This window comes from Lagenorhynchus albirostris, chromosome 3 (genome assembly GCF_949774975.1).
Source record: "Lagenorhynchus albirostris chromosome 3, mLagAlb1.1, whole genome shotgun sequence".
In the NCBI taxonomy this organism is placed as follows: Eukaryota; Metazoa; Chordata; class Mammalia; order Artiodactyla; family Delphinidae; genus Lagenorhynchus; species Lagenorhynchus albirostris.
Window position 1 is genome coordinate 140,313,019 of NC_083097.1, and position 23,542 is coordinate 140,336,560.

General features: G+C 37.5%; 1 pseudogene; it reads left to right on the forward strand.

Annotated features, from left to right (window-relative positions):
- Window positions 1-16,686: 16,686 nt before the first annotated feature.
- Window positions 16,687-23,542, forward strand: part of LOC132518423 (pre-B-cell leukemia transcription factor 1-like) — a 134,088-nt pseudogene continuing 127,232 nt past the window's right edge.

A 23,542-nucleotide genomic window follows, 5' to 3' on the forward strand; every position in this document is an offset into this window, starting at 1 on the left:
AATACAATTATTTTGATAAAACATAGAATCTTTGTTTTTTGAGGCACATTCCTTTTAAGAAAAATCCTTTACAATGGCTCATCAAGAGCAGACCAATAGTCCATAAAACTTTGTCTTTTTAACATAGAAAAAAACACTAGGTCGCTTTTCATACCAAAGAGCATTTACTTGATTAAATTCTTATCAATCTTAGCCAATCCTGACTGCATATAAAATTCCTTTCCCTTATTATGTCTAGTAGTTTTAATTACACATATTAGAATTTTAAACCTTTAAAACCTTTAATAAGTAGTGAAAACTAAGAAGTAAGCAATCATGAATCGTATTTTACGTTAGCTTTCTGTAGCTTGGCTGATTTATAAACACTTCTTATGATTTCTAAAAATGTGATTTTTTTATAGTGTGGCACAAAACACAATATTTTGGTTTACTAATAAACCCAAATATTTTAAATTCCTCTGTAAAATGAAGCAAAACATGGATAAATCTATGTTCAGTAATTAATGTTTCAGTATTTTATTTTATTTGGGAGTGATCTGGGTACTTAATGAATTTACCTTAATATTTAACTTAGCAAAACTTTAAGGTTTCAGGTTACCAAAAATTGGGGGAAATTATTTTAAAAGTTCACCTAGAACCTTTTATCTTACATCCATTTAATCTACTTGTTTTTAACAATTAGGTTTAGTTTACATATGAAAATTTTATCATACCAAGTTATTTTCATTACTGACAAACTTTGTAATGTGGACTTATTTGACTAATAAACCCAGGTAGAATAAAAGTTGTATGTTTGTATTATATTCAGTATTGATAACTCTAAAGATATCCCTGTTTTACTTAAAGACCTCAAACTAGCTTTTATTTACTAAAGATTAGTCCTAGACTTCATGAAAAGCATTTGAGTTACTTTCTGTTTTATTTCTTTAATTCATATAAATGCTTGCTTGGTTTTAAGGCATTTAAATAGAGCTCTTTTACAAATTAATTTTTAGCAATACTATCTGAAGGTAGAAAATAACACACATCTAAAACACACATATATAGAGAGAAAGACACATGTAAAGTTCACTAGTTATGAAAAAACTGTTGGAATAAGTTAAGTTTATCTGCCCAGATGGCTGAAGCTTCTTCTACTAATATTTGTGGAGAAGACATATGATTTTTCATTTGCCAAATTTCAAGTGACCTTTCCCCTTTTTGTTTTCCTTCGGATAAGAATTGTTTCCCTGAAGTTTACAGAATATTTACATCTTAAAGACAGAGGAAGGGAATGCAAATTCCTCTTAGAAGAGCTTTGGTTTCCCAAGGCCAATATTTATAAGCCATTTGAGATAAACAGGAGAAGTTTGGGGATTGAGAAAAGGAGGAGGTGAACTTTGAATTGTCTTTAGAGTGGTATTTCTAGGTTTGCAAAGATTTGTAAAATAAGGACAGTTGCTCTCAATTCCTCAGAGAACTCAGTAGTAGCCTAAGTGACATTGTAGGTTGATCCACCATAAATCTTCGTAAATATCCTGTCAGTTTGATAGGATCTTTAGCCACAATTAGAGTTCAACCCACTTTTCCATCCAGGTATATTTTGTGGCCCCCAGTCTGACAGTTACTAGGCCAAGTTCTCAGGATGCAAAATTCTTGGGTTTCTTTAGAAATATTTTGGCCATTTTCGTAGATATTTATAGCTTATGGGACCATAGTTTTTAAATAGCTGTGGTGGTAAAAGGTGGTATACCTGACTTTGGAGTTTAAGGATTCTATTTTATTATTATTATTTATATATATATTTTCAGCTAAGCCTTTGGGTCTCTAGGAGCCAAACTAATACCTAAAAGGGACGTGTCTATGGTAGGGGACTGTGTACAGGAAGTAAAATGTAGTCCATGACATAGAAATTTTCTTGAAGTTGGCAGGTGACCTAGTGTCAATCTAACCCATTCCATGACTAACTTATCCTAACGCAGGAGTCTTTGGGTGTGGGAGCAACAGCTCTAATACCTCTTAAGTGCTTTATTCATGCCCACCAATCTCTGCAGCTTTTTGACTTCTGCAATTCCCATTAGCAACTGGCCTTTAGCTACACGAAATAAGACAAACACGTGCACCTTAACATATGGCAGTAACCAAGAGTTGTTGCTGTGTCCTGGCCAAGAGAAGGCCCTGTGCATACCACCAGTAATTCCTGTGGAAGCTGGGCTGGGGAAAGGTTTGAATCACCAGACCTCAACAACTGGGGACTGTGCCCTACCAATAACAGTTCCCACCTGGATCTCTGGACAAAATCCAGGGCTGGAGATTTTCCACTTGATCTGCAAAGCTAGGCGCTTGGCTCCAGGTAGAACTGTCTGCCAGGTCAAGCTATCCTGCCCTGTATTGGAAAGCCAGTTACATTGGGAGCTCAATGCAAAGAGGGCAGAGCTCAGAACAGAGAACTTACCCATGGCCCTCAAAAGTGGCAAGAAAGTGAACTCAAAAAGGGGTTCATGGATATCACTCTTGTGTTTCTCCTTATTTCTGATGCCGTCAGAAGTTTGCTTCAGGTCCCAAATTCAACTGAGTACATTTAAGAATCAAATTGGCTTTCTTAAACAGCTCGTGAATTGGGCAGCATCCCATCTAGCAAGTACAAAGGAACACCACTGAGCTGTAGAAAAGGAAATGTTTTTAAAGGTGGAAAGGGGGTGAAAAGAAGAAATTATTAACAAGCAATGCACTGTTTTAGGCAAGGTTGCCCTCCTAAGGGAAACAGAAGTGCCTATTGGGCAGATTACCTCACATAGTTGCTGACTGGGTAATTCCAAGTTAACTGGTTAAAGATTACATTCCTGGGGGGTTAAAATGCAATTTGGTTAGGTATTAAGTATTGATTTGGTGACGTGAGCTTAACGCAAGTGAGTCCATTTTGGGCCTGTTGCCTCTTTTTTAACAAATGCTAATTAAGACACATTTATCTACTAAATGATTTAACATATATAAAGCATTTAACTAAATTTCTCATGCAATAATACTGTTTCTGTTTCTTTACCCTTTTACTGATAAACAAAAACAAACTCTCAAAACTTCACACACTAAAAGTAAAAAGTGTCAATTATGTCAGTAAATCATTATTTGAGTGAATAGAAAAAAAAAGTTACTGATTATAAAACATCAGCTGCCATCTGTTGAGTAGCTACTATTTATAGAAGATGTAACCCTCCGTTTTCCCAGTTGTTTCAGGGTAAATTCTAGAATTCACATCTACTGTTCAGGAACCCATTTTTACCTGAAGCTGAGGTGTGAGGTCAGCTGAACCTGAGTTATAAGGGTTAAAATGAAGGATAGGTGGTTTCCTCAAAAGAAATACTGGGTGCATATTACCAAAATAAGGGGGATTAATACTTAGTAGGAAAATCAGGGTTTTTACATCTTCCAACCTTTTAAAAAGAGTCAACAGCACTTAAATATTTAACAGGATTTTAATCCTCAGCCTTCTTCCACTTGTAATGGTATGGGATATTAGTTTATTTAATGGCTTTATCTTGAGTTCTTAGCTGCTTTCTGGATCTTTCACTCCATCCCTTTGCTAGTCCCTTATCTTCTACCTACCATTATGTGTAGATATTTCCCAGCATTCCACCTTCTGCCCCTTGTCTACTATCTTCTTCCCTTAAACAAACATGCTGGGGCAGTCAGATTGTTGTTGATTACAATAAGGAGAATGGACTCAATTCTACAGCAATAACTTCCAAATTAGGAGGAGTAAATGTTCTCTCCACTTCTAACTTTTGAGGGACAGTTCTGGCCATTGTCCTGGCAGAAAGCTCAGGACTGAATCTGTCCCAGTGATTTCTGGAAATGGGCAAATAATACTATCCATTGAAGCTGAAATGTTTAAGGAAAAGTTAGGCCATCGGGAAAGTTTGGTTATTACTTAAATTTATAGATCTATCAATTTCTCACCCAAGAGGCATTTTGATCACTGGCCCAGAATATAGATTAATGACGATCATTTGCAAATAGATGTTTTCTCTTACAAAAACAAAGTGGGAAAACCAAGTTTTCAATGCTTCCTACTGAAAGGATTTCAAAGAGGCTTATTTGCATTACTAAGTAAGATTAAGTTGGTATTCAGTTATTTTCTTTTGACACATGAGCAACTACTCACACAACATGTTTATTATGAAATTCAGTGAAAATAAATTACAAATAAGAAAGAAAAGATGGAGATTTATTTTGGAAATCTATTTCTATTTAATATTGTCCTGCTATTTGACATTAGGTTATTTTGTTTTACTAACAACTGAAAATCAAGATGTTCTGAGGAAAGTACATGTTCATATGAAGATGTAATACATATGTAAAAAACTTTAAGCAGCAAATCACATTTAAAATAATTGAGCACTTTTTATATCCACAGCCATACAAGTTTAATTGAATATTAAGGTTTGAAATCCATGAATACCAGGAAATATTTTTAAAATTTCAAACATTTTAATAGACTAGTTTGTGGAAGAAAAGAGAAAAAAGTTTTGAGTCAACATTCTCTGAATAAAGAAGACTGAAAACGAGCACTTTTATGTGTGGCTAAGTCATCACCAGAAAACATAATAGCTACTTATCCTTGCAGTCATTCCATCATATGTAGGCAATGGGATTTTGATCTCTTGGAATTTATAATTGAAGAGAAGTAATAGTGAAGAGGAATATGAGTTAATTGTCAGGTATTTAGGATGACATATTTTATATCTTCAAGGTGCATTCTTTAAGAAAGTTACATAGGGCTTCCCTGGTGGCTCAGTGGTTGAGAGTCCGCCTGCTGATGCAGGGGACACGGGTTCGTGCCCTCGTCTGGGAAGATCCCACATGCCACGGAGCGGCTAGGCCCGTGAGCCATGGCTGCTGAGCCTGCGCGTCCGGAGCCTGTGCTCCGCAACGGGAGAGGCCACAACAGTGAGAGGCCGCGTACAGGAAAAAAAAAAAAAAAAAGAAAGTTATATAAGTGTATTTTTGATACAAGTGACAGTTTCTCAGTTCAGTAATTTGTTACTACTCATTGTCTGTTTCCATTTTATTCAGGTGCTTGCAATTATTTTTTATATCCTATGTACAAAAATTATGAAGTATTTGTAATCAACATATCACTGATGACAAAGGTACAAACAGTTAAAGTTGCAAACAGACATTCAGCTAATAATTTCTTCACTAGATCTTGGAGCTAGAGAGTTTACTTGGCTTTCATCTCCTGCCTTTAAAAGATTTGATGTTACGGACTCCCATCCCTAAAGATGTTACATCATATGCTCAGTATCAAAAAGCTAGTAAAGTGATAAGAACTTCGTTTTAGTTCCAAGCAGCATTGCACTACCTCATGCTTTAAAACAAAACCAAGGAAAAACAATAAAAAGCATTACTCTTTGTTTTCTTCTAATAGCAGAGCTAACGAGTAAAATTTCACTTTTACCAAAAGCCTTTAAAAATTAACAGGAAGCGTGTATGAAATTTAATGACTGATTGAGTCATAATATATTATTCATGTAATGTTGGAACCATACATCATTCACCTGGATATAAGAAGAAAAAAAAATCTTTCTTTGCAGAATTATTTGAGAGAGCATTATGTGGAAGAAATCATTGGTTCCACTCCATACAATATTCCTTATCTCATTTTATGTCTCTGATGAATTTTAAGTAAATACTTAACTAGTTTTTACAGCTGTTACTATATAAAAGCTCACAAAGAAAAGAGAGAAAAAAAGCATAAAATTATAAAGAATTAAGATAAGTTACTCAGATTATTATGGAAGGAAAATAGTATGCCATCAGAAAAACAAGTAAGAGTGGCACAATTCTCAAGAAATCTATATTCCGTTTCTAATTTTACCTCTGAATGATGCTCTGACTTTTGAAAAGTTTCTTGGCTAACTTTTGACTGTTAACTGAGAAAATTCTCCTTGAAATGGTAAATAATAGTTGCCACCTAGTAGGTGCTAAATACCGTAGCGCTAAGATTGCTACTGGAAAATATCTTCAGTTTCTCATTATTGTCTTTGGATTATCTTCAGAGCACTATATATATATAGATGATTAAGCAAACAAAGTAGAAATATCCCTGTAGGCAAATGTAAATTATAGACAAAAATCCTTCTTACAAAGAGTGGGAACACAATTGGTCATATTCCTGCTACTAATCTGAACACAGTATTTCAATATGAGAAAGCTACCTAGATATATAGCCAATAATTTCTTTTTTGAGATGGCCAATGTATGAGCTTTTTATTATTTAAAATTTTAAATGTTTTTTCTTTTTTTTAATGTTATTTCTTATACAAAGTGTTCTCTTTTTTATTTATCCCCGATATATCTTTGTGAAGCAGTGATGGCATTATTACAAATATTCATCATTACACCTTCAAAATAATTACTCTGAAAAACAGTTCCAATAGCTTTTTGAAGAAACACTTCCTCTTTTAAACCTAACCCAGTTATGATTATCTTTCCACAAGTAGCCCCTTTTCTCACCTTCATTGCAAGCAGGACTTGAAAAAACTATGGACCAGATTCAATTCCAAAATGCATTAAGAAGTAATGAATATTTTACTGAAGTATCAAAGGGAGATGTAGCCATGAGATAAAACTTCCTAAAATCCTCTTTAAAACTCTGTATTCTCCACTTACCACCCAGAACTCCTTTGCCACTAAAACCATCTCATTTCCTACCTCCTATCTCCCTACCTGGTGTAGAGGGTGGGTGCAGGCAGTAGGAGGTGGGAGAAGCTCTCAGCTTCATGCACCTGATGAAATTACTCCACAGAGGGAGAGAATTTGAAGTTCTGTAAACTGAGTCTTATGATGATATGGACATGGGTTCAAAGCCCAGTCCTGGGATTTACCAGTAGTAGTACATTTGGAAAGTTTTTAATAACTGTGAGTCTCTCTCTTTTTTTTTTTCCAAGTTGTAAAAGTGGAATTTAATTTCTTACCTCATAAAATCTCTGTGAGGATTAGATGATATGAGGTAGTAAAAATGTGCAGCATATGCTAGACCTTTAATAAAAGTTAGCTTCTTTCCCTATTTAGACGTTAGTGAGCAGACTTCTTTGCTTATATCCTGAGGATACTGGATTCCTAATGCTTCTTGAGAATTTTGTTGTGCTCCTTTTTCTGTTCCACTCTGGTCCCAGTGAGTAAACCTCTTACTCTATGTCCAGATGTCTCAGTGAGCACTGACTGCATATAATACTCCAACACAAATACAAAAAGTGTATTCCATACCCTGTGGAGCCAGGCTAATGTTTAATAGCCTTAGCACAATGAAAATGATTTTTTAAAAAGAATTTGACAATTCTAATCTATTGAGTTAAGTGACTGTAATTCACTAGTCATTCTGCAGAGGGTTTGGGGGTCTGGCAACAGCAAAGTTAGTGGTTTTGATGTTACAATTTTATTTTGTTAGTTACAAAATACAAGATAAAGTTTAATGCAAGGGGCTCATCGTGACCTTGTCCTTTCTTTCTTTTTCTCTTATACTTCTTATAGTGGACATTTACTCTTTTTGTTTGTTTTATTTTGTTTTTTGTTGCTACCATTCATTCCCACTTATTTTTATCAAAGCTCCTTCCCAACTCTTACTCCATACAAATTGAGAGCTATGAATCCTACCTGTGTCTCCAGGAGTGGTGTTCTGCTTAGGGCTGGCCGTTCAGACAATTACGTTACAGAAGCCATTGATTCAGGGATAGCACGTGATCCAAGAAGAGCAAATGCAACAGTTGTACAGATAGGAGAGAAGAAACAGCCTGTGGCATCTGGCTTCCTTTCCTTAGCATAATGCTTTATTCATGCTATGGAGCCTGAGGTGATAATAGGCCTGAGATGGAAGAGCAACTCTGTTGCTATGGAATGAAGACAGAGGAAACAAAGTTAAACAATGAAAGAAAGTAAAATTCCACTCCAGTGACATTGCTTGAAGTTCTGGCTCAAGCTGTACATGAGGCTGCCATTTGACATTTATCTGAGCCAATAAATTCCTCTTTGTTTTTCTTTAAGCCAATTTTAATTAAATTTCTATAACCCATAATACAAACATTCTTAAGTGATATTTCCTTCTTCTTTTTTTTTTTTTTTAGTGAATAGTGATTTCCCACTCATTCTTTTCTGCTCTGTTTTGTTTTCTCCCCCTCCTTTCCCTTTGTGTACCATTTCCCTCCCTCTTTGTTACTTCACAGTTTAGTTAAGGAAAATTATGAAAATAGCCCCACATGAACAAAAGTTCTTAAAATTATTTATTATGATGTCTTTCTTTGCTTGAGGTGTTACTTGCCTTTTGTATCTGATGTCCCTTCAAGGCCTTTAATTAATTTTTATCATGCTTCTTAAAGGACCTAGCATGGTACCATACACCCCCTATGCACTCAGATTATTAATTGGAAATAATGATAATGATCAACCTCATGAAACATTTTAAACTCTGTCCTTGTTCACCTGGCAAGCTGTGAACATGGAAGATGGGCAGAGAACGATTCACTAGGAAGCAGAATTAATGAGCAGGGACAATGTCTAATTCTATATATTTTTAATCATGTCTATTACAGTTAGCACTCAATTTAAATTAATAACCTTAAGATCAGAGTTGGTAGTTCCCTTATAAGTCAATGGGTTCTGTCCTAATAGGCAATGAATCATTAGGTCACGACAGTCATATTTTTATTTGTTCTTTTTCCTTCTTTCAGCTTTTCCATAGAAATGCTGAAGAATTCTTTTAAAATACTTCAGAATAATCACCATTTTCCCATTCCTTCATGTCTTTAAAAAGCAGATCACATACTGGATTCTCTTCTACGGCATTTCTTAAGGATTTATAAAGCCATTTTCATATAACCTTGACTAACCATCCTCATTTTTATTCTGAGAGACTTCTCACCTCTCTGAGTTGCTATTTCACTTGCAGAACTGTGAGCTGGGAAGAACCCGACATGGTGAAAACAAACGTGCACGTTCTGGACATGCATACAGACCTTTCCAGGATCAGTCTGATGGCTCAGAGTGGGGATCAACTAAATCCTTTGTTTTTCCCTTTTCTCTTCCAGTCTTTGGCAATGTGTATAAACACACATGAGGGTTAAAAGTAATTACAGAGGGCTTCCCTGGTGGCGCAGTGGTTGAGAGTCCGCCTGCCGATGCAGGGGACACGGGTTCGTGCCCCGGTCCGGGAAGATCCCACATGCCGCAGAGCGGCTGGGCCCGTGAGCCATGGCCGCTGAGCCTGCGCGTCCAGAGCCTGTGCTCCGCAACGGGAGAGGCCACAACAGTGAGAGGCCTGTGTACCGCAAAACAAACAAACAAACAAAAAGTAATTACAGAGCTTGCCTTCTCTTTCAGTGGCTTGTCACCGGGAGATCAGGGGAGATTATATATATTCTTTGGATGTTCTTAAATTCTACTTTGGATGTTAATTTTCCACACCCCTTTTCCCTGGGCCAGTTCCACTGATGCAAACTACTCAGTATAATTAAGACTTCTTCTCCACTATATGACAAATTTATGCTTGTTTAAAAAAAAATCACATAGATACATATATGGATAAAAAAAGACTGGAATGAAATATGCCAAATAATATATTTGGTTTCTCAGAATGCTAAGCTGGGTGATAGTTTGTTTTTTGTTTTTTTAATAAATTTATTTTTGGCTGCGTTTGGTCTTCTTTGCTGCTTGTGGGCTTTCTGTAGTTGCAGCGAGCAGGGGCTACTCTTCGTTGTGGTGTGTGGGCTTCTCATTGCGGCGGCTTCTCTTGTCGCGGAACATGGGCTCTAGACGTGCGGGCTTCAGTAGTTGTGGCACATAGGCTTAGTTGCTCTGCGGCATGTGGGATCTTCCTGGACCAGGGCTCGAACCCATGTCCCCTGCATTGGCAGGCGGATTCTTAACCACTGCGCCACCAGGGAAGCCCAAGAGTTAATTTTTTAAAATTACTTTCTACTTTTCTACGTGTCTACATTTAATAAACTTATGTTAGTTTTTCATAATAATCAAATAATAAGTAAAAAGAAAACATGTTTCATTCTAATTCCCTGATATTTTTTCTTTTGTGTCCAAAGATTTCTAAGTGATCATGCCCATCACATGGTATACAGACAGTTTCCCTGAATTAACTACAAGAGTAGTTCAGAGAAAGATTATTCAGTTTAAAATCGTAATTTCATTGCTGCCTGCTAAGGCTATGGCATAATTTTTCTTTCGTTAAATAACATTTTCTTCTTATCAAATGTAGTTGGTGGGCTATTTGTTTCTGTAGAATAGGCATTGGACATGGCATAAAAAGAGTAAGGCATAGAAACACAGTAAGAATTTTGGAGTGTCTAGGAGCTTCCTAAAAGTGAATGGATGTGACTGCACTTCCCTAGGAGGCTGAGAAGTGGAAGATGGGCAAGAGAAGGTCTGAGATTTCCTAAGGAAATGTGGAATAGAGACTCCACCCACTTTCTTCTTAGTTGAAATGCACTAAGGAGAAAATAGCATAAGATCCTTGTCTATTAAGAAGATGGGGAAAAGTAAAAGTAGAATTCAAGTGAACTGATTTCCTTGTTCAATTTCTTTTTTAAAAAGTAAGTAGGTAGGTACTTCCTCTCTGCAGTGAATTTTAAAATGTGTAATTCAATACAAGCTAATTAACGTGCAGAGAGGCATGATATAAAATTGATTTATATATACATATATTATGTCTTTAAACTGCTTTGCTAAGGTGAGTCTTCTAGTGAATCTTGTGCTTGCTGAAGACAGTTGAAGTCTTGACTGGTGCTGGGATAAGGCTCATTTAGGTTCACCAATGTGATATGATAGAATATTTTATAATTTTGCTTTTTTGAACAATTTTTGTTGGTTAATAATGCTACCCACAGAAGAAGATATAACATGATGAAAAATCCCTGAAAACTCTGTATTCAAAAAGCAAACATGAATCTTGTTTGAAGGTTTTTTAACCTTTGACATTTATAATGGATTTGATAAAGTTGTTTGCTTTTTTTTTTCCAGCTATAAGGGAAAATGACTCCCAGCTTCATGGTTCCAGAAAATGGAATCTAAGCCAATGAAAGTAAGAAAGCTCTATATAGGATAGTAATACATTATGACAAGGCTATCTGAAAAAGAGCCTTTTCATTTACAGTAAGATATATTGACACTCTACTTTAATCCTTGGGATACACATACAAAGTCACTGTAAGACGCTTTAGGCATACGTAAGGCTAACTCTTATGTTTTTAAGTTCTTGTTACTACAGTAATGAACTTCAAATACATCAGATAGAAAAGATCAGTCACGAGCTTACACACTTAGAAGTATCTCTGCTAGGAGCGCAGACTGGACTTGTAGGGATACTTTATTACTGGTCTGTAGGGGGAATCTCCTCTGAAATAGGATGAAATGTTAGACTCTTCTTTCTTTTATGTATTAAGGTAAAGGAACAATTTTAGTGAACTATGTAGTAAGTGACTATTCCCTACTGGTCACAGAAATTTAAACATTCCTGTGCCAGTGGTCTTGGCCGCTTTGAACTTTTAGTTTCTTGAAAATTGATGCATTCACACATTATGCCATTAAACAATTTTGTTTACCTTGCTCCTGAGATAAAAAGAACAGCCCCGTATTATACAAAATGCCTTTAAATGGAGTAGTAGTAGCAAGAAGAGCTATTACTATTCAGGACTGTTCTGGAGTTTTTTGTTTTTCTCTGAAAAATACGTCAATGATTAATTATGTGTTAATTTTCATCGTATTAAGAACAATCAGATCACTCAAAGTACCTACTATACACAGCACTGATTCTGTTGTAGGAGAAGGAAAAACACCTTCCTTTGTGATACAATGCACTTTTACTTTATGAATATTGTTAGCAAAGAATGAAAAACAGGAAAAAGAATATAAAACTTCCATTTGAGCTTTTAAAGGATTTCTGAGCCCCAATTATTTTTTTTTTCCTGATGCATCAATCAGGAAGTGTGATTATAATTCAGAAAGAATTATTCACTCAACTGTATACACAAGTAAGAGGTTTGACTGGGCTACTGGCTTTGAGGTTCAAGTGGCATTTACAAAATCAAAATCACAAGACAGGGCTTCCCTGGTGGCGTAGTGGTTGAGAGTCCGCCTGCCGATGCAGGGGACAGGGGTTCGTGACCCGGTCCGGGAAGATCCCACATGCTGTGGAGCTGCTGGGCCCGTGAGCCGTGGCCGCTGAGCCTGCGCGTCCGGAGCCTGTGCTCCGCAACGGGAGAGGACACAGCAGTGAGAGGCCAGCGTACCGTAAAAAAAAAAAAAAAAATCACAAGACAGAACAAGGTTACCATTATGGAGGCACTGAGACTCAGACAAGTGCCCTCGGGGAGTTAATATGGTTAAGGTTATCCATGTTAAGCAACATCTTATAAAACATTCTATCTTGAGTATTACTTCTATTTACAAGAATGGGCTAATTCATTCATGTCAAACGTGGCTTTTGGGTATTCAGTTTTTTTTAATGTCACCAAAATTATCTCAGAGGAGCAGCTCTGATGGGTCAATCATTGCAGATGGTAAATGCTTTGTTAATTATACAGAAATTTAGAAACAATTGTAGAATGTCTTGCCTCAGGAGAAATTTCTCTCTTCCTGTTTGAGAGCCGTTTCTCCCAATCGAATTAATTTTGTGTTTGTGAACAGATAAGAATCTCAGCCACGTGGTAGAAATAACTCCTTGCTCCTTGCTCAAATACGCAAGTGTAAATAAGCAAAGGATATCACAAATAAACAATGCCATTCTTTTTAAATAATGCAGTCTGTGTAATTAGGAGTATGCAATTACAACAGTGTACAGCTCTCAGTGTAACAATTAGGTTTTCAGTAAAATGTAATTTGTTCCAATGTAAATGTTTTTCCTCAATTCAGAAGATTCCCTTGAGTTGTTTCAATAAGCGTATTTCTGCAAAGACATGCAGTAGTGCACTATGTTCCAATATACAAATCAAAGAGGACAACTATATTATAATAAGCTACTGAAATTTTTGAAGTATGGGTTACCAGTGTTGTTTTGAGATAGGAAAGTAGGGGCGATCACTTTCTGGGAACTGTTGACATACAAGAATGCCTGTGCAGTAGATATAAAATATAGATGATAAAATTACTATATATATAAAAATTATTATATGTATATATATACTATATATATATAAAATTAGTATATATATGTGTATATATATTCCTTTTTATGGAAGTCACAGGTATGTATATATACCTCTTTGTGATGTGACTTCCATAAAAAGGTAGAGTCTTGAATCTGGGCTGGCCTTGTAACTTGCTCTGACCACTCTGGTGTAAATGATGGTATTTGACTTTTGAGGCTAGGTTTTAAGAGACCTTGGAATGTGGTCCTGAGGTCGCCATGCAAAGAAGCTAGACTAGTTTATGGAGGAGGAGAGGCAGGTGGAGAAGAGGCCCCCAGTGACAGCCCACAGCAACTGGCGAACATGTGAATGAGGTCTCTTGGGTCTTCTAGCCTCACTGACCCCTAGCTGAATCCTGGGAGCTGAGTAAGCTCAGGTGAAATATGCAGGTGAACTGTCCAGTCAACAAATAGAATTGAGAGAAGTAGCTAATTATTGTTGTTTTAGCTTCTAAATTCTATAGTGTTTCTATGCAGCAAGGCCAATTGAAATAGTTGAGTTTTCTCTTATCACAGTGTTTGGTGCCACTGTTTAACTGACTTTGTTTTCCCAGTCAGTTAGGAACTTATAAAGTTTACATACGGAATTGTGAAACACCATCACATTTTTAGTAGAAAGAAAAATGACTGAGAAAAACAGAACCTTAGTACAGCAACATTCAAAGTAAATTAGAGACTAGAGATCATCTAGTTCACTAGATTGAAAAGTGTACTTTTTGGATTACTAAAACAGGGAGGATGAAGATATTCTTTAGGGCTATTCCAGTGGGTATGATGGAGGAAGATGGTCTGGATTTCTCATGCCAGGTTCAGCCATACCAGCTCTATTTTTATTTGTTGTATTCCCATGTGCAAAAGTAATTCTCTGAGATAAAAAATGTAGAACCACTGCAGTCCAGCTCTCAGACTTTCCAGAGGAACACGTTAAGGCCCAGAAAGAAGACGTAATCAGTGTGAAAATTTACCCTCAGTATGACAAAATACTTCATCATAATGATGTTAATTTGTTTGTTGCACACGAGTGGTAGCTAAGTGTAAAACTCCTCACTGATTTGGCTTCTATCTACTTCTCTAGCATTCTTTCTGTCTCAGTCTCATGGGTCATCAGACTCCTACCTTGAAACTTTCTTTCCCCTAACTCAATCATGGAGCTCTAATACCACGTACAAGTTTCTTTCTCCCCATCTCCCTGTCTTAGAACGTGGTGTATTGCTCCGTTCTGCCTGAATCATCTCTATTAGGAAACCTTCTCGGTATCGCCCCTTCCCCATCAACCCAGGCTGTGTTGGGTGTCCTCTTTAATATTTCAATTGCCTCGTCTTTCTTTGCATCACAAATATGAAGGCATACAGGTTGTAGTAAACTTGTGTTTGCTTTTCTTGTACTAAAGACTGAAAGACTCTGAGGGCAAGAAACATGACAAATGTTTGGTATCCCCAGGGCCTGGCATAAACAGAAGGCATGCACCAAATATGTGTGGAGTGAAGGGACAGATGAATGAATCAATGAAATTTCTAAGTGAATGAGGGGTTTCTCTTTCACCAAAAGCATCAAATGAAAGATGAACTACACGCTAGTAATGTTAATGTTGGGATTTAAAGGGAAGTGGGAGAAAGATTGTGAAGGGCCTTTTATATCACGTGTAATAGGAGGACTAGAGAAGATTTTAAGCAGGGGAGGATACAAAAAAGTACCTTTAGAAAGATCCTTCTGGCTGATCTGTGGAATTGTAATTTCTTAACATGCAAAATTAGAAATAAAGAGATCACTTAGGAAGCAGGAAACTTTCAGTCATTTTGCATAGTTTCACCAATTAAAAGAAGTGAGAAGTAAAAGAAAAGTGAGATTCGGAAGCAGAAGCCCTGAGTTTAAATCCTGACATAGGGTATGGCTTCTACCATACACCCTACGTCCATTATGTATTTTCTGAGACCCTCAGTGTTTTCACTTGTGAAATGAACATTATAATTCAAGCTTAACAGGAACAGAAAGATTAAATGGGGGAAACATGGTGGTGTATTGTAAACTATAATGCATTAACTAAATATGAGTTACATGATTGAAACCGATAATTTTCATTTTAAGCTGCTATAGTGACATCTTTTTAACCCCCAAATCCTATGAATTTAAGTTTTATATTTAGCATTACAGAGACTCTACTAACTTATATCTGATCGGTTCTCACTACACTACAACACTAAACTGGAAAAGCACACAATAAATGGAAAATATCCCAGTAAGAGGAAAAATCCTTAAAATCAGTTATCATGTTTATTTGAAAACTATTTGTTCCAGTTGTCTATTGCCATGTGCAAATCACTCCAAAATTCAGTGTCATAAAAAACAACTAATTATGCTCATGGATTCTGTGCGTCAGGGGATTGGACAAGATACAGTGAGAATGGCCTGTCTTTGCCATATGGTGTCTGAGACCTCAGCTGGGGAGATTCAAATGACTGAAGGCTAGAATTATGGGGAGGTTTTTAAACTCACATTTCTGAGGCTTGGACTGGGAAGATTGAAAGGCTGCGCACAGCTGGGCGTATTGGCAGCCTTCATGGAGCCTCTCCATGTGCCCTGGGCTTCTCTCACTATGGCTATCTTGAGGTAGTCAAACTTCTTACTTGCAACAAGAACAGGTGTTCTCACAAACAAAACAGCAGGTGCATGGACATTTGTCACTTAGCCTCAGAAATTACATAGGGTCACTGCCACTGTACCATATTGATCAAAGCAGACCCAGGGCAATCGAGAGATTCAAGGAGAGGAGAAAAAGACCTCACTTTTAATGGGAGGCATTCAGGGACATGTTTTAAAATCTCCACACTGTTTCACGGATGGAACTTAAGAGGTACATTTTTTAAGTAAAATATATGCTGATCAAACCATATATTATCCACATGAAAGTCATTGAAAAGAAAATAAGGATTTCCTTTGAACTTTAGTTTTTGTTTTTCTGATGAATTTTTCCCAGTGTTCCTCAATAAAATTGAGGTAGAGCGAAAAATTTAGTCCCCTGCAACACTGAGTAGGTCTGATCTTGCAAATTTATGTAAATTTTATTTTATAGTAATAATAATGCTTTCAATAATGATTGAGATAATTACAGATATTATTAAATAACAACAGTTCAACATTTCTATATAAAATGAGACTTCTTGGATTTTATATAGAAATTAATGCTAAAAATAAAATAGAACAAGTATAAGAAATGAGGTGGATTTGATAGGGTACAAAGAAAGCAGCTTTATTCTTCTTTCCCACTATATTCCCACTATATTCTCTGACCTGAAATTTCAGGTTGGTCCTCAAAGCTTTCCCAGTAATTTCCAAGGTTTTGACAAACGTCCTCATTAAAAATGCCCAGTCCACACACAGCTGTGCTTGGGCGTCCTTTCTCTCTCTGACTCCATTTTCTCCGCAGCCGGGGGCCAGGGTCTCCTGTGGGGTGCCCAGCGGTACCCCAGATCTCCCTTTAGGGCCAGGATGAACCCCGGGGAGAGCCGGGAGCGGGGGAGATGGGCGGGGATTGGGACGGAGGAAGCAGCACACCCAGCGAGTTTGGGAGGGAAGTAACCAGGTGGGGTCGGGGGCGGGGGCTTGGATTGGTGGGTGGGGAGCCTGGGGGTCCTGGCGAACCTCTGGGCGGCGGAGACCCTGGTGGGGGTAGCGGGGTGTGGGGAGGTCACGGGGACATTCTGCAGCAGGTAGGAACCATCACCGACCAGAGCCTGGACGAGCGAGGCCCAGGCCAAGAAACACGTCCTAAACTACCACCAAATGAAGCCTGCTCTCATTAACGTCCTTCGTGAAATCGAGGAGAAAACCGCCCTCAGCATTCGAAACTCCCAAGAGGAAGAGCCTGTGGACCTACAGCTGATGCACTTGGACACCATGCTTCTGGCAGAGGGTGTGGCTGACCCCGAGAAAGGGGATGGCTCAGGGTCAGCAGCTGCTACCACTGCAGCCTCCTGGGGAGGTGTATCCCCTAACAACCCCATCGAACACTTGGACTATCACAGCAAACTTGCCCAGGTCCGCCACATGTACCACTCGGAGCTGGAGAAGTATGAGAAGGCACGAAGCAAGTTCACAGCCCACGTCCTGAAACTGCTGAGGGAGCAAAGCCGCACGCAGTTCATAGCACCCAAGGAGACGGAGCACATGGTGAGCGTCATCCGCCGGAAGTTCAGCGCCGTCCAGAGGCAACGCAAGCAGAGCCCCTGCAAGGCGGCCATGATCCTGCATTCCGGTTCCTGGATGCCAGACGAAGAAACCGTAACTTCAGCAAACAGGCCACTGAGGTCCCGAATGAGTATTTCTACTCCCACCTGAGTAACCCATATCCTAGTGACGAGGCTAAGGAGGAGCTTGCCAAGAAATGCGGGATCACTGCCTCTCAGGTCCCCAACTGGTTTGGCAACAAGCAGATGCGCTATAAGAAAAATACTGGAAAGTTCCAAGAGGAGGCAAACATCTAGGCCATCAAGACCGCTGGTGAAGCCATCTGGTCCTGGGCTTTTGTTTGTTGGAAGATTTTAAATCACAGTTTCAATTTCATTACTTGTGATTGGTCTGTTCATATTTTCTGCTTCTTCCTGGTTCAGTCTTGGAACGTTATACCTTTCTAAGAATTTGTCCATTTCTTCCAGGTTGTCCATTTTATTGGCATAGAGTTGCTTGTAGTAGTCTCCTAGGATGCTTTGTATTTCTGCAGTGTCTGTTATAACTTCTCCTTTTTCACTTCTAATTTTATTGATTTGAGTCCTCTCCCTCTTTTTCTTGATGAGTCTGGCTAATGGTTTATCAATTTTGTTTATCTTCTCAAAGAAGCAGCTTTTAGTTTTATTGATCTTTGCTATTGTTTTCTTTGTTTCTATTTCATTTATTTCTGCTCTGATCTTTATGATTTCTTTCCTTCTGCTAACTTTGGGCTTTCTTTGTTCTTCTTTCTCTAGTTCCTTTAGGTGTAAAGTTAGATTGTTTATTTGAGATTTTTCTTGTTTCTTGAGGTAGGTAGCTATAAACTTCCCTCTTAGAACTGCTTTTGCTGCACCCCATAGGTTTTGGATCATCGTGTTTTCATTGTCATTTGTCTCTAGGTATTTTTTTATTTCCTCTTTGATTTCTTCAGTGATCTCTTGGTTATTCAGTAATGTATTGTTTAGCCTCCATGTGTCTGTGTTTTTTACGTTTTTTTCCCTGTAATTGATTTCTAATCTCATAGCATTGTGGTCAGAAAAGGTGCTTGATATGATTTCAATTCTCTTACATTTACTGAGGCTTGATTTGTGACCCAAGATGTGATATATCCTGGAGAATGTTCCATGCACACTTAGGAAGAAAGTGTAATCTGCTGTTTTTGGATGGAATGTCCTATAAATATCAATTAAATCTATCTGATCTATTGTGTCATTTAAAGCTTGTGTTTCCTTATTAATTTTCTGTTTGGATGATCTGTCCATTGGTGTAAGTGAGGTGTTAAAGTCCCCCCTATTATTGTGTTACTGTTTTAGAACTGTTAGCAGTTGCCTTATGTACTAAGGTGCTCCTATGTTGGGTGCATATATATTTATAATTGTTATATCTTCTTCTTGGATTGATCCCTTGATCATTATGTAGTGTCCTTCCTTGTCTCTTGTAACATTCTTCATTTTAAAGTCTATTTTATCTGATATGAGTATTGCTACTCCAGCTTTCTTTTGATTTCCATTTGCATGGAATATATGTTTCCATCCCCTCGCTTTCAGTCTGTATGTGTCTCAAGGTCTGAAGTGGGTCTCTTGTAGACAGCATATATATGGGTCTTGTTTTTGTATCCATTCAGCAAGCCTGTGTCTTTTGGTTGGAGCATTTATTCCATTCAAGTTTAAGGTAATTATCGATATGTATGTTCCTATGCCCATTTTCTTAATTGTTTTGGGTTTGGTTTTGTAGATCCTTTTCTTCTCTTGTGTTTCCCACTTAGAGAATTTCCTTTAGCATCTGTTGTAGAGCTGGTTTGGTGGTGCTGAATTCTCTTAGCTTTTGCTCATCTGTAAAGCTTTTGATTTCTCCATCGAATCTGAATGAGGTCCTTGCTGGGTAGAGTAATTTTGGTTGTAGTTTCTTCCCTTTCATCACTTTAAGTATATCATGCCACTCCCTTCTGGCTTGTAGAGTTTCTGCTGAGAAATCAGCTGTTAACCTTATGGGAGTTCCCTTGTATGTTATTTGTCATTTTTCCCTTGCTGCTTTCAATAATTTTTCTTTGTCTTTAATTTTTGCCAATTTGATTACTATGTGTCTCGGCATGTTTCTCCTTGGGTTTATCCTATATGGGAGTCTCAGCAATTCCTGGACTTGGGTGGCTATTTCCTTTCCCATGTTAGGGAAGTTTTTGCCTATAATCTCTTCAAATATTTTCTCGGGTCGTTTCTCTCTCTCTTCTCCTTCTGGGACCCCTGTAATGTGAATGTTGTGTTTAATGTTGTCCCAGAGGTCTCTTAGGCTGTCTTCATTTCTTTTCATTCTTTTTTCTTTATTCTGTTCCACAGCAGTGAATTCCACCATTCTGTCTTCCATGTCACTTATCCATTCTTCTGCCTCAGTTATTCTGCTATTGATTCCTTCTAGTGTATTTTTCATTTCAGATATTGTATTGTTTATCTCTGTTTGTTCTTTAATTCTTCTAGATCTTTGTTAAATATTTCTTGCATCTTCTCAATCTTTGCCTCCATTCTTCTTCCGAGGTCCTGGATCATCTTCACTATTGTTATTCTGAATTCTTTTTCTGGAAGATTGCCTATGTCCATTTCATTTAGTTGTTCTTTGGGGGTTTTATCTTGTCCCTTCATCTGGTACATAGCCCTCTGCCTTTTCATCTTGTCTATCTTTCTGTGAATGTGGTTTTTGTTACATAGGCTGCAGGATTGTAGTTCTTCTTGCTTCTTCTGTCTGCCCTCTGGTCGCTGAGGCTATCTCCAGACAGCTCAAAGGCATCTCATCTTAAACCAATAGCATCGCTTGGTGGAAAAAAAAAGTCCAGATCATAGTTTCATAGTGTTAATACTCATCCAACTTAAATTTCCTCTATACCGGGTTGGGCCAACTTATACTCAAAGTCTGCAGTGAGCTGGCTGAGCTAACGGTGAGAATGGGAAAAGGGACTGGGGGTACCCTTAATTTCTCTCCTCTTCCCCCAACTTAGTCTTCACATCTTCCTCTACTATGCTGATTCTTGGTCCTCCAGGGATGGGTAGAAGAGCAAAGTGAAATTAGGGCAGACAAAGTGTTGCATGAGAGAATTGTAAGTTTTACCAGGGTTCTCTGGATGAAGAATACTTCTACATTATGGAATCTTTTGTCTTTTGGAGTACTTTTGCAGGTTCCCTGGAGCTTACCACCTCTAGGGTTCTGTAAGTATAGTTTGCTGATAAAGGCAGTGCTCCCTCTGTCTGCTTAGACCTCCCCTCAGTGCCTACTTTCCAGTAGAGTCTTCACAGTTACATGAAACCCATTTGAGTAAAGCCCATTTTAAGACTCCCTAACAAAGACATGAGGGACAAAACATCTTGTCTACCATGGTGGGAATGTGACTCATTCCTATAAGAGGATGCTATCTTCATTCTGCTACCACATGTCTCTCTAGCCAGCCTCACTCTTATAGAATTTTTCTGACCTGAGCCCCTATATTCCTCAGTCTAGAGGAATCTCATAATCTCTGAGTGTGGTTCCTTGAAGTCCTTCTGTTTGATTAGAGAAGGACATGGAGGAAGGCAGAGAAGATGCCCTAGTCTTCCAATATGTCCCTCCTTAAAAGAATTCTCTACAGTCTGCTTGATGGATTTCCTACCTTCCCCTCATATATTCTTCACCTAAGTAATGAGCCCATGGCTGCTAGTCTGGTTTCTTTATTTCTTAGCATATCTTGCATAGATATCTGATCTGGAATCTATTTTTTTTCTGTTTTTTTGAGCCTAAGCCTAAAATCCTTTAAGACAATAAGGAAATTTGCATTTAATAGTCAGATATATTTCCTAATGTGTCAATTGTATAGGCTACTGAACTAAAATAATAAACATAAACTAAATTATATTTAAGAATAAGAAAAAAGATGAAAAATATTTAAAAAAATTTAAACATATTTTTATTAAGTGTAAAAACTATTTTATCACAGTAAAAATATTAATACCTTCTTACTGAGTATAACATGATTGATTTTTTAAAAATATTTTGAAAATCTGAATATAGTCTCCATGTTACAGTGACCAAATATCTGGATTTTAAGTTCAGTTTATTTTTATAGGTGATATTAATGACTTTTGTGACTGAAAGATAGTAACTCTCAATAGTACACAGGTATAAGGAGAAGTACATGATTTGTTGTGTTTACTATATTACTCAATCATGATGCATACTTTTTAATCACATCTACTAATTATGGAACGATTTTTATTGAATTTTTATCTGTAACATTTCTATGTTTGGTTATATAGCTCAGTTTTTCTCAAACAAATTGGAAAGGCTTATAATTCAGTGTATTTTAACACATGGGTTCAAGATATGCTGAAACTTTTTCTTGAGCATAGATTAGAAAATTCTGTTTCCATTTTTAGTGTGCACATATGAAAGTTGATTTGGTAACAAAATCACGAAATGATCAAAACAATTCCAAGCATTCGTTTTCTAAATACTTTTTCCTTGTATACGTTTTTTTAATAATGGTGATTTTCTCACTCCCTGTTAAAGCAGAAAGTGACTCAAAGGGAAAGATTAAGTGGTCATTTTTCAAAATTATTTTATAAGCTGCATAGTTTTGACGGCCAGCCATCATAAAAAAAAATTAAATGGTTTTCTCTCTTTTTTTAAAAAAAAATATATGTATATTTATTTATTTATTTATTTTTGGCTGTGTTGGGTCTTCGTTTCTGTGTGAGGGCTTTCTCTAGTTGGGGCGAGCGGGGGCCACTCTTCATCGCGGTGCATGGGCCTCTCTTGTTGCAGAGCACAGGCTCCATACGTGCAGGCTCAGTATTTGTGGCTCACTGGTCCAGTTGCTCCGCGGCATGTGGGATCTTCCCAGACCAGCGTCCCCTGCACTGGCAGGCAGATTCTCAACCACTGCACCACCAGGGAAGCCCTTGTCTCTTTTAATAGCTGTTTTTTTAAAAAAAGATGAATACTTTTTTTCACTCTGCATTTGATTTACTTATTTATTCATTTATTTATTTTTACAGTGAGCTGACCAGTGAACCTCACTTAATACAAAAGATTCTCATAGCTTCTCTGTCATTCAAAGTATGTCTTTGTTATTGTTATTGTTATCCTCCTTGAACTGTCTGTAGCACCTGTTATTATTCTAATTTCAACTTATTTGCTTTAATAGCTTCCCTGCTAAGACTCATTGAATGGATTTCCAAGTGTAGTGATAGCTTTTCAGCTTTACTCCACAGTAGCTCTCTTTTTTCTGTCTATCTTGCTCTCAATTCCAGTCCGATAAACTGCTCTATTAGTGGTTGTCCTTGCAGTTAAAATTTTTCTTCCCCACTTAAAACTTTTTTCCCCTTCACTTACTACTGTTGAGGACATGATTTTTGGATACATTGTTTCTTTTCTAGCTGCTTTAGTTGTAATTTTTATATGTGAAATGCTATCTAGCAAATGTATATGTAAACCAAAAGAAGGCTGAAAAAATGTATTTTATTTATTCAGCTGTATAACAAAAATGACTTAGTTTGTCATAATACGTATTTCTTCATAGTTTCAGCAACATTTTCAGTGCATGTGACAACACTATTTGCAAACAAAATAATGCATTTTAATTTGTTGCCAAATCATTTGCCACAAAATATCTTAGTCATTTTTACTGTGTCAGGAAAAACGAATGTTTCCTCAAAGGGAAAATTTTTGTCTTTCATAAGGAAAAGACTTCAGAGGAGACTCTGAATGCTTACTTTAAAAATATCTTGCTGGGCTTCCCTGGTGGCGCCGTGGTTGAGAGTCCGCCTGCCGATGCAGGGGACACGGGTTCGTGCCCTGGTCCGGGAGGATCCCACATGCCACGGAGCAGCTGCGCCCATAAGCCATGGCTGCTGAGCCTGCGTGTCCGGAGCCTGTGCTCTGCAACGGGAGAGACCACAACAGTGAGAGGCCCGCGTACTGCAAAAAAAAAAAATCTTGCTAATTGTGATGGCTTTATTTTAACATTAATACTCATATCTTAAGACAACATAAACACTGATGAAGCAAATTTCATCTATATTTCCAATGAGCCCTAGAAAATTCCAAAATTTTCACCAATTTCTTATTAGCCCTGATGATTTTTTTAAACCTAGTATTGTGGTTAAGGAAAAGTGTGTTGTTAATGAACAGTAGACCGAGTGTTGGCTTACC